The following is a 14,977-nucleotide window of genomic DNA, read 5'->3' on the forward strand; positions in this document are numbered from 1 at the left end:
TGTGAGGGGATGGAAAAAGTAATTCCATACAAATGGAAAATAAAAAAAGTGGAGTAGAGTACTCATATGAGAAAAAAATAGACTTTAAAATAAAGACACTTACAAGAGACAAGGAAAGACACAACATACTAATCAAAGGATCAATCCAAGAAGAGGATATGATTGTAAATATATATGCAACCAATACAGGAGTACCACAATATATAAGGCAAATGCTAACAGCCAAAATGGGGGAAATCAACAGTAACAGAATAATATTGGGGGGATGTTAACACCCTCCCTTACACCAACTGAAAGATCCTCCAGACAGAAAATTAATAAGGAAACACAGACCTTAAATGACACATTAGATCAGATGTACTTAATTGATATTCATACAACATTCCATCCTAAGGCAGTGGAATAAACTTTCTTCTCAAGTTCACATGGAATATTCTGCAGGAGAGATCACATATTGGACCACAAATCAAGCCTCAGTAAATTTAAGGAAATTGAAATTATATCAAGCATCTTTTCTGAGCACAACATTATGAGATTACAAAAAAAAAACAGGAAAAAAACCTGCAAAAAACACAAACTCATGAAGGCTAAACAATGTTACTAGGCAACCAATGGATCACTGAAGACATCAAAGAGGAAGTCAAAGTATACCTAAACAGAAATGACAAAGAAAACACAGAAATCCAAAACCTATGACATGCAGCAAAAACAGTTCTAAGAGGGAAGTTTATAGCAATACAATCTTGCCTTAGGAAACAAGAAAAATCTAACAACCTAACCTTACACCTAAAGCAACTAGAGAAAGAAAAACAAACAAAAGCCAAATTTAGTAGAAGGATAAAAATCATAAATATCAAAGCCAAAGTAAATGAAAGAGATGAAGTAAAAATAGAAAAATCAATAAAACTAAAAGCTGTTTCTTTGAAAAGATAGATAAAATTGAAGAAACCTTTAGCCAGTCTCATTAAGAAAACTAGGGAGAGGCCTCAAATCAATACAATTAGAACAGAAAAAGAAGTTACAAAGGACACCATAGAAATACAAAGGATCATAACAGACTACTACAAACAATTATATGCCAATAAAATGGACAACCTGGAAGAAATGGACAAATTCATAGAATGGTACAACCTTCCAAGACTGAATCAGGAAGAAATAGAAAATATGAATAGACCAACAACAATTACTGAAATTGAAACTGTGATTAAAAACTTCCAACAAACAAAAGTCCAGGACCAGATGGCTTCACAGGTGAATCCTATCAAATATTTAGAGAAGAGCTAACACTTTCCTTCTCAAAATGTTCCAAAAAATTGCAGAGGAAGGAACACTCTAATGCTCATTCTACAAGGCAACCATCACCCTGATAGCAAAACCAGACAAAGATACCAATAAAAAAGGAAATTACAGGCCAATATCACTGATGAACATAGTCTCAAAAATCCACAACAAAATACTAGCTAACCCAATCCAACAACACATTAAAAGGATCATACACCATAATAAAGTGGGATTTATCCCAGGGATAAAATCATTCTCCAATATACGCAAATCAATCAATGTGATACACCATATTAATAAATTGAAGAATAAAAACCATATGATCATCTCAATAGATGCAGGAAAACATTTTGACAAAACTCAACACCCATATATGAAAAAAACTCTCCAGAAAGTGGTTATAGAGGAAACATACCTCAACGTAATAAGGGTCATATCTGACAAACCTAAAGCAAACATCATTCTCAAGGGTGAAAACTGAAAGCATTTCCTCTGAGGTCAGGATGTCCACTCTTGCCACTTTTATTCAACTTAGTTTTGGAAGTCTTATCCATGGCAATCAGAGAAGAAAAAGAAACAAAAGGAATCCAAATTGGAAAGGAAGAAGTAAAACAGTCAATGTTTGCAAATAACATAATACTATACATAGAAAATGCTAAAGATGTTACCAGAAAACCAGAAGAGTTCATCAAAGAATTTGGTAAAGTTGCAGGATACAAAATTAATACACAGAAAACTCTTGCATTCCTATACACTAAAGAAAAGATTGGGAAGAGAAATTAAGGAAAAAAATCCTATTTACCTTCACAACCAATGGAATAAAATACCTAGGAATAAACCTACCTAAGGAGGCAAAATACCTGTACTCAGAAAACTATAAGATACTGATGAAAGAAAAGATGACAGAAACAGATGGAGAGATATACCATGTTTTTGGATTGGAAGAATCAATATTATCAAAATGACTATATTGCCCAAAGCAATCTACAGATTCAATGCAATTCCTAAAAAATTACCAAAGGCATTTTTCACAGAATTAGAACAAAAACTTTACAATTTTTGTGGAAACACAGAGGACCCTGAATATACAGAGCAATACTGAAAAACAAAAACGGAGCTGGAGGAATCAGTCTTCCTGACTTCAAACTATACTACAAAGCTACAGTAATCAAAACATTTTGGTACTGGCACAAAAACAGAAATATAGATCAATGGAACAGGAAAGAAAACCCAGAACTAAACCCATGCACATATGGTCACCTAATCTATGACAAAGGAGGCAAGAATATACAATGGAGAAAAGAAAGTCACTTCAATAAGTGGTGCTGGGACTACTGAACAGCTACATGGAAATGGATAAAATTAGAACAGTCCAGCACCATACACAAAATTAAACTCAAAATCAATTAACAACCTAAATGTAAGACAAGATACTATAAAATTCTTAGAGTAAAACATAGGCAGAGCACTTTGTGACATAAACTGCAGCAAGATCTTTTCTGATCCACCTCTTAGAGAAAAAAAAAATAAAACCAAAACTAAACAAAGGGAACCTAATTAAACTTAAATGCTTTTGCAAAGCAAAGGAAATCCTAAACAAATGAAAATACAACCCACAGAATGGGAGAAAATATTTGCAAATGAAATGACTGACGAGGGATTAAAATCCAAAATATACAAACAGCTCATGCATCTCAATAACAACAAAAAAATACAACCCAATCAAAAAAATGGGCAGAAGATCTAAATAGACATTTCTCCAAAGAAGACATACAGATGGCAAAAAATCACATGAAAAGATGCTCAACATCACTAATCATTAGAGAAATGTAAATCAAACTGCATTGAGGTATCACCTCACAACAGTCAGAGTGGCCATTACCAAAGAATCTACAAAAAATAAATGCTGGAGTGTGTGTGGAGAAAAGGGAACCCTCCTACACTGTTGGTGGGGATGAAAATTGGTACAGTCATCTGGAGAATAGTATGGAGCTTCCTTAAAAATCCAAAAATAGAACTACCATATGATCCAGCAGTTACACCCCTGGGCATATACCTGGAGAAAACCATAATTCGAACAGATATATGCACTCCAGAGTTCATTGCAGTAATATTTACAGTAGCCAGGACATGGAAGAAACCTAAATGTTCATTGACAGAGGAATAGGTAAAGAAGATGTACATATATACAATGGAATATTACTCAGCCATAAAAAAGAATGAAATAATGTCATTTGCGGTAACATGGATGGACCTAGAGATTATTATACTGAGTGAAGTAAATCACAGAGAAGGACAAATATCATATGATATCATTTATATGTGGAATCTAAAAATATGGTACAAATGATCTTATTTACAAAACAGAAATAGAGTCACATGTAGAAAACAATTTTATGGTTACTGGGGGGAAAGGGAAGAGGGATAACTTGGGAAATTGGGGTTGACATATACACACTACTGTATATAAAATAGGTAACTAATAAAGACCTACTGATAGCACAGGTAACTCTATTAAATACTCTGTAATGACCTATATGGGGAAAGAATCCTAAAAAGAGTAAATATATGTATATGTATAACTGATTCACTTTGCTGTACAGCAGAAAGTAACACAACATTGTAAATCTACTATACTGTTTTAGGAGCCTTGAATCACTCCTTGCTCACCTTCATGATCATCACTATAGTCATATTTATTTCTTGTAACCCTTGAACTTACTATGTTCCCTTATGCTACAGGTTCATTACACATGCTATTCTCACTCCTAGAATTAATCTCTTACACAGCCACCCCGTACTCCTCTCAAGAGACTTGCCTATCTAATTCCATTCATCTTTCAGGCCTCAGCTAAATTGTCTATGAATTCCTAAAGTTCATTATATTAGCATAATTTCTTAACACCATGTAATTTCCTTTATCACAATTATTAAAGTACAATTTAATAATAACTTAAGATCTTTCTTGAATGGAGATAGACATTTAAAAGCTAAATTCACTGTATAAAATAGTAAGCAGTACATATATTGTATACTGTGAAAAATGTTAAGGAACAACATCCTGCAGTTAATCCCATTAATCATTTTGCAAAAATAATACAAATATTCATTCCAAGTTGGATAATCAACAAATATATATATATATTTGGACAAAGGAAGGAGGAATGGAAGAAGGTTGAGGGATTTTAGAATTTATGAGATTGAGATATATTAGATAAGGATTTAAATTTGTACATCTATATATTTTAATTTATTATTTTCCTGAAATAATACAAAAGCACATCAAAGAACTGAAATTTAGATATAAAATTATTTACAACCCAAATTTGAGATCAATTTATATCTGCAATTAATTTGCATTTTGCATTTTAATTTAATATTATACTGTTTCTTTATGATAATATAATCAATTTAATAAAGTGGAAAACTATAATGTATATGATATGTACATTCTCTCACCATTTATACCATCTCTGAAAGTATTTTTGAAATGGAATAATTTATATTTAATATTCTTATAATTAGAAGAGATTAGAGTATTTTAATGATGTTAGATTTAACTTACTTCATCCTACTCTTTTTCCTATCCATAAGTAGAGTTTATATAAATATATATGTTTGTGTATGTGTGTGTGTATCCTTCAACTTTGTATCAATTCAAATAAGATTTTGCCAAAAGATATCTTTTAGAGCCAAAAATACTGATCGAAAAGAAAGAAAATAAGGAAGCATATTATATAAAGACATTTCATTATTATTTAGGGCAAATATCTGTATGAACTAAACATTTGAATTGTGACCTCTACATTCTACTCAAACTCATGTCATTTACCTATAAATATAAGCTTTTCTTTGCAAGTATATATATATATATATATATATATATATATATATATATATATACTTATATATATATGATTTAAATAGTGCAGTGACAGTCCCGGTTAGACCATATAGGGTCAAAGGAGGACATAATGATAATGACTTCTACCCAAAAATGAGGAAGAAGATGGCTTTCTCCCCTCCCCACTTTTTCTTTGATTATAAAAATGTAGCCCCCTTTGTTCTTGGGGCTGTGCTCCCTTGTCTGCCAGGTTGTATATCTCACAGGCATCCTATGATAATAAACTCACTCTTTGCCTATCAATCACTTTGCCTTAAGCTGAATTCCTTCTGTGCTGAAAGGAAAGAAGCTGAGCTTCAGTAAGTCCTGACACCAGGTAAGTGGTTTTAATTAAATGATAGTGGGTTCGAGTCCCCTCCTAAGTCAGGGATTGTGGATTCAAGTCCTGATCTGAGGTGTGGCTGGGTTGAGTACCATCCAAGGAGGAGTGCAGTTTCAGATTCAGTTTCTTCATTATTAATGTTAGTTCTCTCTTCAAAGATATAGTTCATTTGATCATCAAGTACCATAAATCTAATAAAAGTAATGCTAAACACTGCCTCATTTCTAACACATATTATAAATATTCCATTAAATTGCTTGTAAGGATGAAAATAATACAAATTTTTAGTTAAAAACATAAGAAAGGAGTCAGACTTTATATGCTCAGATATAACTACAAATACAAATTATAAGAATTTCTTAAGTACTATTGTTTTATGGGGACTACATATGGCAGTTGTATAAAAGGCCACCATACCTATAAGAAGACATTTTAAAAACATAATCTTTAAAACCATTTATCTTGCTCTATCTTATTGTTTTAAAACGTTACTAAATATCAAATAAAATTACATTGTTTAGAAATATTTAGTTATTTAAATTTAAAGATTTTTCTCTTACAGTGCAGTAAAGCATGACTCTTAGAATTTGGTAAACTGCCAGATACACAGATTAGTTCCCAGGGAGGGAAATAGGCACATTAAGGTGATTAGAAGAACACACCATGTTTAAAGCCTACTTATAATGTAAAATGGATATATATCTACATATTTGCATCTGTATCTATTTCAAAATGTTAAACTTAAAAGCTGACAAACAACCTGACAAGAGAAAAATATTAACAGGGACGTGTCTATAGAAAAGACAAGGCGTGAGCTAGTATTCTTCCATTAAAGACTGACTAGCCAAAACTACTGGGGAAATGGCTACACAGCTTTGAGAGAAATATCATAATGCTATAATTTTACTACCTTTAAAGTTCGTATGTATGTAGTTAAGCCAAATAATACTGAGACATTCAAAGAATCGAAAGGTATGGTAATTATGTATCCTTTCTGAAAAAAATAAGTACTAAAAAATGGATAAATCCAAACAAAAATGTAAGAAGTAAGAGATGGTTATATGAAAGCTTTGGTAATGAATATTGAATCCATAGGTAGGCAAAGTAAGGCTCAATCTATCTTGAAAATATCATTTCAAAGGACATACTAATAATGAAAATAATACTTAAAAATTATTTTTCAATGTAATTTATTTGATTTTGTAAATGTATGTTAAATTTATATTAATTAATGTGTATTAATATGATTATATAATTAATAAAACAGATACATTAAGAGAAAATGTATAAAAAAGTTGAGAAAGCAAAAATATCTTATTTTCTAATCTTCACATGGAAAAGAATTAATATGTATCTTATCAATGGTAAGTTTTTAGAATTTTTTTAGCTGTAATTTTATTTTCTCTTTTTATTTATTCATTTTATTATTTTTATTGGAGTATAATTGCTTCAAAAGGTGTGGTACATTCTGCTTCATTTGAAAATATTTTCTCCCATTCTGTGTGTTGTCTTTTCATCTTGTTTATGTTTCCTTTGCTTTGTAAAAGCTTTTAAGTTTCATTAAGTCCCATTTGTTTATTTTTGTTTTTATTTTCATTACATTAGGAGGTGGGTCATAAAAGAACTTGCTGTGATTTATGTCAAAGAGTGTTTTTCCTATGTTTTCATCTAAGAGTTTTATAGTGCCCGGACATTTTTTTTTTTTTTTTTTTTTGCGGTACGCGGGCCTCTCACTGTTGTGACCTCTCCCATTGCAGACCACAGGCTCTGGATGCACAGGCTCAGTGGCCATGGATGACAGGCCCAGCCGCTCCACGGCATGTGGGATCTTCCCGGACCAGGGCACGAACCCATGTCCCCTGCATCGGCAGGCAGACTCTCAACCACTGTGCCAGCAGGGAAGCCCACTTACAATGTTTATTATAAACAATAATGTTATGAATATACTTGTATATGTATCTTGGTGCACACAGAATGCATTCAAAAAAAGTCAACAGAACTTAGGAAAAAAATTGCTAGAGTTTAGCTTGTCCAAACCTTTAATTTTACAAGAATATGATATTTTCTGAAGTTAGTTATTTCAATTTATACTTTGAGCAATAAGAGCTTTTTGCTTTTATATCATTCAATTATTTAAATTTTCAAATGTTTGCCATCTTAATGGGTGTAAAATAACATTTTTGTGGTTAATTTACATTTACCTGATTACCAATATTGTCAGGTAAATTTTCACTGATATTGATCACCATTTCACATGTTTGGTAGTTTATATTTTCTTAAAAACCTGTTTTTGCATTTTGCCTATATTTCTCTTAGCCTATATTATTTTTTATTTGTAGATTATATACATGTATGCATGTAAGTATCTTTGCATATTTTAAATAATACTTTCATGATTATCTGTATAGCAGATATCAACTCCCAGTAGGATGCCTTTATTGTTTCCTTATGATGTCTTTGAATGAACTTGAAGTATTTATTATATTGTAGTCAAATACATGTTTACCTTTTCATCATAGTTATCATATTTTGAGTCTTATTTAATAAATTATTTCCTACATATAGTAGGAAATAATTTCTACATATTCTTATAATATGTAATAATTTCCTACATATTCTCATAAACAATTTGATATTTAAATATTTTATCTGCTTGGACTTGGATTTGTGACTGTGTATGTTGTGTGGCATTAATTATTTTTTACATTCATTATATATGAATGTATATGATTTATATGAAAATCTTACCATAATTATATCAAGCAATAATTTCTCTTCTCCTTCATTTCCCATACTACCTGTCATCTTTAAAGTTTCACATTTGTATGACTTTTCTCTAGTTTTTCTGCTGAGTACCTCTGGCCAATTTATTTATGGTTGGAATTCACACTCAACTTATTTTCGTCGTGTCTTGTCTTTTATTGGCCCCATCTTCTTCCATATAAATTTTAGAGTAAGTTTGTTAAATTCCATTCAAACCTCTGCCAGAAATTAATGATAGCACATTAAATCTATGAATCATTTTGATCAGATTTTACATAGCTAAAATACTGACTTTCTATATAATGAAGAATTTATATTTCTCTAGTTATGTATATTTATGAATTCCACATAGTCATATATTTTTTCTCTAATAGAACACAAGTCTTTTATTTGGTGAATTTCTTTTTTCCTTATTTTTTGTGTGATTGAAATTTTATCTTTTTACTGCATTTCTAACACTTTTATCCTAGGCATAGAAATACAAGTGATATTTAGTCTTTGGACACTAATCTTTTTATCTGACTTTTTAGCTTATTAACTTAAACATTATAATTCATTTCTTTCCAATTCTTGTAAATATTACATTTCATTTTGTTTCTTACTAAGCTCTTAGGTACATCCCTTACAATAATGAATGGAATGGGTCATAGTGAATATTGTTATCTTGTTTCTAATTTTAAAGGTAATGTTTTCACATTTCTGTATCTCATGGTACTGTTTACTTTGGGATTTTTTTCAGATATCCTTTATCAGGATAAGGAAGTTCTTTTCTATTTATTGTTTGTTAAGAGCTTTTTATCAAGAATAGTATTTAATTTTATCACACACATTCTCTGCATCTTCTGAAATGATCAATTGCTTTTCCTCCTGTGGTTTTGTAATCTATTAATGTGCTGTACTATATTGATTTATTATATACAGGCAAACTACCTTGCATTCTTGGAATAATCCAGATATGCAAGGTAGTTTTGCTTGTATAAAAGTAAAGTATATATATATACTTTATATATATATATATTCATATATATTATATATATTTTTATATATATTTTAAAATGTATTTTTGCAGGTCAATTTTGCCTATAGTTTCACATTTTTCCACTGAATCTACCTATTTTTGCTTTGTTTTTATTTACATGATAGTAAATATGAGACAACACTTCAAGAATTTAATCTGCCGAGTGAATGCCATTTTTTTTCATAAGGGGGTACATGAGCTCAAACTATTTAAATTGTGGGTTTCAAACAAATCACATTTAATCAATCTGAGATGAAAGAGTCATAGTGAAAAAATGCCTACTATGAAACCATTGTAATGTAAACAATTGACCTTTGCTTTACCTAGAGTACACAATTGGATATTTAAATTTGTTTTCCTCACAGAAGAGCACATCATTCTTTTAATTTTATATTTATATGCAATATTCTGAAAAAAGCATATTCCTGTCACAGATTTTAAAGTTACTAATAATTTATACCCTAATTTAAAAAGGGTCCATGTCAAAGTGTACCAAAGGACTACTTCTGAAGATTTGATATATAACCATATTCACTGAAAATGTGTAGTTAATTTATGCCAAATGGTTGTTTGTTATTAACTTATATTTGTATATTAAAGGGTTGTTTTTAATATTGCATCATTATTAAGACTGGATATTTTTAATGTGGTAACTGTTAAGACACATAGCTTTCAGATTTTACCCAAAGCAAGCCAGCATGATACATACTTTATTTGTGTTATTCATTTTCTGACAATATGCTACCTAGTCTTGGATTGCAAGAAGGGGGATAAAGACTGGTTTATGTTACCAAACACTGTTTCTATTTCCTCTTGGTCAGAAGACTATATAGTCATATTTTCCTGATATCTTTATATTTAGAAACACAATATGCCAATGTTATTTGGGCAAAAGTGATGGACCCCTGACCCATTATATTTTTATGCACTCCTTTATATACTCTCCTCCTCCAAGCTTGGCCCATGGAAACTTTCCAGGCTAGACACCGTCCTCTCTCTCCCTCTCTTTTTTATACTTTCTCTATTTTATGAGGAAATTTTCATTCCTAATCCAGTCACATAGGTGAATTTCTTCAGGAACATTATCATTCAATATTGTGCAATTTCCATTCCTCCATATGATATATGTCACCATTCCAGAACTCACTACACTCTTAACATGCACTATTAGGTATTTCCATCTATAAAATAAAATGTTCAGCTTCATTTTTGTATACTGCTGTACCCCAAACCCTGCTGTTTACCAGGAATAGATCATAAACGGACAAGCTGTATTTCAGTTACATCCTACATTCTTCTACTAATCTTTTCAAACTAGACAAATTGTTTTGTAACCATAGTCATAAAAAAAGTGTAAAACAAACTGTGTGCTGAAACATAGGCAATTATTCTTATCATCCATACAACTTTGGATGCTGAATTAAAAAAAAAAGATGAAATCGTTTTTTACAACAATATGACACATACCAGAGTCATATCATTTTTCATGTTTTTCAGTCACTAAATACTATTATTGTATCATTTTATCTTCCCATTTAAAGACTACCTCTGAAAATGACTCTGGAATTATATTTATTTAGGAACCTTCGTGATTTAACATAGATAAGTCAATTTTACATTCGTTCAAAAATATTCTTCATGTACACTTTAGTGATCAATACCTATATCCTATAAATGACAATGTAGGCAAGATGTCTAGCGACATGAGACCGATTCTGCTCACTCTCATTACCCTTCAGGTTGACTTATTAAGGTCCAGTAGCTTACTAGTTAACCATCTTCCCAAATATCCCTAAATCATTCTTACTCCTACCTTCATGTGTTTTTATTTTGTTGAAGTGGTCCCTTTGCCCTTTGTTTAATGAAAAGTTACAGAATATTTCAGATACAAACCCTCAGGAATTCTTCTATTCCTACTGCAATACACATCACACTCCATTTTCCATGAAATATAACTGAACCAACTGTAATTCTTGTTGAAATCACAGATTTTTATCATATATTTTATGCTATATATATATAGTAAATATTATATATGATATACATGTTTATAATGTATTGATTTTATCTTTTTAACTTCATATCCCCTCCTTGCAGATGAAGACCATATTTTTCATTTACCTTATGTTACTTCTAACTCCTGTTGAAGAGCTAACAGTATAAGAAAATCTAATACACATTTCATTGATTGGGTAATTAATTTATCTTTTTAAAAACCACAATACAGTTGTAAGTATTCAACTTACCATCTAATCATTAATCAACCTGTAAAAAATGAAATATTAAACTAGGTATGAAAAGCACATTTGACCAATAGTAAATTTTCTCATTCAAAAATGACAATCCTAATACAATTTCACCAAGGAATGCTTTTGAATCAAAACTAATTGTTGACTTGTTTACCCTATTTTTCCTTTTTTTTTTTTTTTTTTTGCTTTGTTATTGTTGGATTGGGGATTTGATCCAAACAACAGAGCTATCAGTGACAGTTCAAGTACATCTGTGATAGATCAAGTGAGCCTATATAGATTCACAAAGTTCATCATTGACAGAGAATGGAAATTCATCATGACTTCAGAACCTAAGAAATATCAAGCAAACAGACTCAGTATAAAATTTTGGTAAATCAAGGATACTACAATAAAAATTTTTTAAAAAATAAAATTTTTGTCTAAACTAATCTCTCACAACTCCCACCTATTTCAATCTTCATGTATGTTAGTTAAATTTATTCCAATCTTTCCCAAAGGAAGAGTTAAATATATTTCTTACTACTCTAATTCTGGCTAATATTCCATCACAGATGACTTTTCCCATAACAACTTAACCTTAAACCCAGAAAAACTAGAAAAAGAGGAACAAAAAACCCCAACGTTTGTAAAAGGAAAGAAATCATAAAGACCAGAGCAGAAATAAATGAAATAGAGCCAAAGAAATCAATAGAAAAAAATCAATGAAACTAAAAGGTGGTTCTTTGAAAAGATAAACAAAATTTATAAATCTTGGCAAGACTCATCAAGAAAAACAGGAAGAGGACACAAATCAATAAAATTAGAAATGAAAAAGGAGAAGTTACAACAGACAGCAGAGAAATACAAAGGACGATAAGAGACTAACTACTGCAGACAACTATACGCCAATAAAATGGACAACCTAGAAGAAATAGAAAAATTCATAGAAGGGTACAATCTCCCAAAGTTGAACCCGGAAGAAATAAAAAATATGAATAGACCAACAACAAGTACTGAAATTGAATCTGTGATTTAAAAACTCCCAACAACAAAGAAAGTCCAGGGTCAGATGGCTTCACAGGGGAATTCTACCAAACATTTAGAGAAGAGGCAACACCTATCATTCTCAAACTCTTCCAAAAAATTGCAGAGGAAGAGACACACATTCTATGAGGCCATCATCACCCTGAAAGCAAAATCAAAGATATCACAAAAAAAGGAAATTAAAGCCAATATCACTGATGAACATAGATGCAAAAATCCTTAACAAAACACTAGCAAACAGAATCCAACAATACATTAAAACCATCATAAACCATGATTAAATGGGATTTATCCCAGGGATGCAAGTATTCTTCAATATATGTAAATCAATCAATGTGATACACCATATTAACAAATTGAAGAATAAAAACCATATGATCATCTCAATAGATGCAGAAAAAGCTTTCGACAAAATTCAACACCCATTTATGATAAAAACTCTCCATAAAGTGGACATAGAGGAAACATACTTCAACATAATAAAAGCCATATATGACAAGCTTATAGCAAACATCATTCTCAATGGTGAAAAACTGAAAGCATCTCCTCTAAGATCAGGAACAAGACAAGAATGTCCACTCACCACTTTTACTCAACATAGTTTTGGAAGTCCTAGCCACAGCAAACAGAGAAGAAAAAGAAATAAAAGGAACCCAGATTGGAAAATAAGAAGTAAAGCTGTCGCTGTTTGCAGATGACCTGACACTATTCATAGAAAATCCTAAAGATGCTACCAGAAAATTACAAGAGCTCATCAATGAATTTGGTAAAATTACAGTATACAAAATTAATGCATAGAAATCTCTTGCATTACTACACACTAACAATGAAAGATCAGAAAAATAAATTAAGCAAACAATCCCATTTATCATCGCATCAGAAAGAATAAAATACCTACAAATAAACCTACCTAAGGAGGCAAAAGACCTGTACTCTGAAATCTATAAGATGCTAATGAAAGAAATCAAAGACAAGACAAACAGATGGAAAGATATACCATGTTCTTAGACTGGAAGAATCAATACTGTCAAAATGACTATATCACCCAAGGCAATCTACAGTTCAATGAAATCCCTATCTAATTTATCACTGGCATTTTTCACAGAACTTGAACAAAAATTTTACAATTTGTGTGGAAACATAAGAGACCCTGAATATCCAAGCAATACTGAGAAACAAAAACGGAGCTAGAGGAATCAGGCTCCCTGACTTCAGACTATACTTCAAAGCTACAGTAATCAAAACATTATGGTACTGGCACAAAAATAGAAATATAGATCAAAGGAAAAGGAAAGAAAACCCAGACATAAACCCATGAACGTATGGTCAATTAATCTATGACAAAGGAGGCAAGAATATGCAATGGAGAAAAGACAGTTTTCAGTAAGTGATGCTAGGAAACTGGACAGTTACATTTAAAAGAATGAAATTACAACATTGTCTAACACCATACACAAAAATAAACTCAAATTGGATTAAAGACCTTAATGTAAGATGGAATACTATAAAACTCCTGGAAGAAAACGTAGGATACTCTTTGACAAAAATCACAGCAATATCTTTTTGGATGTGTCTCCTAAAGTAATGGAAATTTTAAGAAATTAAACAAATGGGACCTAATTAAGCATAAATGCTTTTGCACAGCAAATGAAACCATAAACAAAACCAAAAACCATCCACAGAATGGGAGAAAATATTTGCAAGTTATGCAACTAACAAGGGATTAATCTCCAAAATATACAAACAGCTCATGCAGCTCAATATCAAAATAAATAAATAAAACCCAACCCAATCAAAAACTGGGCAGAAGACCTAAATAGACATTTCTGTGAAGATATACAGACGGCCAACAGAAACATGAAAAAATGCTCAACATCACTAATTATTAGAGAAATGCAAATCAAAACTACAATGAGGTATCACCTCATACCAGTCAGAGTGGTCATCAAAAACTCTACAAACAATAAATGCTCTAGAGGGTGTGGAGAAAAAGGAACTTTCTTGCACTGTTGGTGGGAATGTAAATTGATAGCACCACTGTGGAGAACAGTATGGAGGTTTCTTAAAAAACTAAAAATAGGTCTACTATATGACTATGCAATCCCACTCCTGGGCATATATTCAGAGAAAATCATAATTCCAAAAGATACATGCACCCCAATGTTCATTGCAGCAGTATTTACAATAGTCAAGACATGGAAGTAATGTAAATGTCCATTGACAGATGAATAGATAAAGAAGCTGTGATACACACACACACACACACACAAACACACACAATGGAATACTACTCAGACATAAAAAATAATGAAATAATAATATTTGCAGCAACATGGATGGATCTAGAGATTATCATACCAAGTAAAGTAAGTCAGACAAAAAAAAATATCAAGTGATATCACTTATATGTGGAA

At 31.2% G+C, this 14,977-nt stretch overlaps 1 long non-coding RNA gene across 1 annotated transcript; it reads right to left on the reverse strand.

Annotated features, from left to right (window-relative positions):
* Window positions 1–845: 845 nt before the first annotated feature.
* On the reverse strand, window positions 846–12,587 carry LOC113614417 (uncharacterized). The gene is made up of 3 exons (XR_003430616.1): window positions 12,315–12,587; window positions 12,109–12,110; window positions 846–973 (listed from the first exon to the last, which is right to left on the reverse strand). It is a non-coding gene; the product is annotated as an uncharacterized LOC113614417 (long non-coding RNA).
* Between the last annotated feature and the right edge of the window lie 2,390 nt (window positions 12,588–14,977).

Source organism: Aethalodelphis obliquidens, unplaced genomic scaffold (assembly GCF_003676395.1).
Source record: "Aethalodelphis obliquidens isolate GAN/ISIS:26980383/991018 unplaced genomic scaffold, ASM367639v1 scaffold96, whole genome shotgun sequence".
Lineage (NCBI taxonomy): Eukaryota > Metazoa > Chordata > Mammalia > Artiodactyla > Delphinidae > Aethalodelphis > Aethalodelphis obliquidens.